Consider the following 2,500-nt stretch of genomic DNA (forward strand, 5'->3'; position numbering starts at 1 on the left):
TGTGTGTGTGTGTGTGTGTGTGTGTGTGTGTGTGTGTGTGTGTGTGTGTGTGTGTGTGTGTGTGTGTGTGTGTGTGTGTGTGTGTGTGTGTGTGTGTGGTGCCTCTGTCGCCGTCATCTTCGTAGATGTACAGGTTAAAGGAAAAAAATGTGTACTTTTGTAGGTTTATTTATTTATTTATTTATTTTTATTTATATATATATATATATATATTTTTTTTTTTTTTTTTTTTTTTTTTTTTTTTCTCATCACTTTCCTCCCGCCTGATGGCTTCCAGGCCCCGGACTAACGACGCCAGCATTCGTTGGTTGTTTTTGCCCAGCTCTCGATTCTCTTCCAGCATTTGTTGGTTGTTTTTGCCCACCTCACGGTTCTCCTCCAACAACTGACGAAGATGTTGAAGCTCCTCACGGCTTTTCCTCGACCTCCTCAATCTCTTCTAATCGCTCTTTAACATCCTCAAAATCTTCACTTGATATCTCGGGTGCAAAAAATGCGTTGATCTCCTCCTTAGATAGTCCTCCACTCCTCGGAATATATATTCGCATAAGCTCGTTGTCCTCTTCTACGTTCTCTTGACAAATCAATACTCGACTATCCAATCGAGAATACTCCTCCTTCACTTTCTCAAGCTCATTAAAGATCTCAGGGTAAAGAACGTTTTCCAATGTGGGTATTTCGTCTTTCTTGAGAGGCTTCAGATATATACTTAGTGCGTCCCAACTCGTTACGCGCGAACACGCAACGTAGAATTGACCATGCGAAAAACATTTCGTGCCATACAGATACAGACCACACTTTTGTATGGTTTGTCCTTGGGACTTATTGATTGTCATTGCAAAACTCAATTTCACAGGAAATTGGAATCTCGAGAAGGTAACAGGAGAATCACTCGAAACCAACTTGATTCTGACTATAGTTATTTGTTCACCGTCGTATATACCCCCTAGAATCCGCCCAACGATGATATTTTTCTTCAGGTTATCGACTATTACCCTGGTGCCATTGCAAATTCTGGGTGGGGAAATATTTCTGATAACCATCACAACCGAACCTATCTTTAGCTCGAGACAATGAACGGGCAACGAAGCCGGATTGATCTCATTCAACGTCGAAATCTGATAATCTACATCGTCACCCGATTCCAATTTATCTTCGCTCAGATACACTTCTTTTTGTTCCAGGAAGCATATTTTGAATCACCTTATTAATCTCGGTCACATCCACGTTCAAAGGAGATATGATGACGCGAGATGAGAAATATCGATGGTCTCCAACATGATCGATTAAATCCTGATAGACGCTGTTTATGAATTCCTTTTGGTCGTAATAAACCATACCAAAATTCTCTGGAATTGCGAAAGACCCACTGGCAGCGTGATCAATCTGCAATAGGCGTTCTGCAAAGATTTTGTTATGACCATGTTCATCCGGACCCTGCAATCTTAAATTTTCCGTTAATGCATACTTCCGTAACTCTTCCCAGAAATATGTATTTTTGATGGTTGCAGATATTTCTTGGTTAGAACCGCCTCCTTTTACTACGGGCAAAATCTGCCAAGAGTCACCGGCGCAAACGAATGGAATGCCTCCCATGAATTCATTGGCAGAAAGAAGATCCCTCAGGGTAATGTCGACGGCCAACAACATGTTTTTGTTGGCCATCACTACTTGATCCCACACTATCAAAGAGCACATGCCAAGAAACTTAGACATCTGAGTATTCTTCTTTATCGAACAACTTCTCAATTCATGTGACTCCATTAAAGGTATTTTAAACATATTATGGGCTGTTCGACCGCCATGTAAAACAGTTGCAGCTATTCCAGACGATGCCACCGCTAAAGCAATTCCTCTTTTCGAACGAACAGCGTCCAATAGAAGATTAAGCAGGAAACTTTTCCCTGTCCCTCCTGGAGCGTCAATAAAGAACCCCTTTCCTTTACCGCGATCTTTCCCTCCAATAACCCCAATTACTGCGTCGAAGATCTCGCGTTGTTCCTTGTTTAGCATCGGTACGTCTTCAATCAGTTGAACTGTATTATAACTTTTCTCTCTTCGCAGCAGATTGAAGAATTTCTCAAGTCCTCGAGAAGCTGGCAGGCCATACTTAGTGATGTCCGCCCCTCCACAGTTGTAGACATATTCCTGAATTTCATCCAATGCGTCCAAATAAATCTCGTCGTTATACTGTGTCTTTCCACTCTTATCAAGAAAATCGCTCGCAAAATAATCACGAATATCTAGCCACACTTCGGATTGATCCTCTAAATCGCTCAACTATGATCGTCCATGGCTCAACGATGATCGTTCTTGACTCAACGATGATCGTCCACGGCTTAACGATGATCGTTCACGGTTCAATGATGGTCGTCCACGGCTCAACGATGATCGTCCATGGTCTAACGATGATCGTCCACGGCTCAACGATGATCATTCATGTACCCAACGATGATCGTTCACGGCTCAACGATGATCGTCCAGGGCTCAACGATGATCG

This window comes from Oratosquilla oratoria, chromosome 19, assembly GCF_046742065.1.
Source record: "Oratosquilla oratoria isolate Oo_2021 chromosome 19, ASM4674206v1, whole genome shotgun sequence".
NCBI classification, from domain to species: Eukaryota; Metazoa; Arthropoda; class Malacostraca; order Stomatopoda; family Squillidae; genus Oratosquilla; species Oratosquilla oratoria.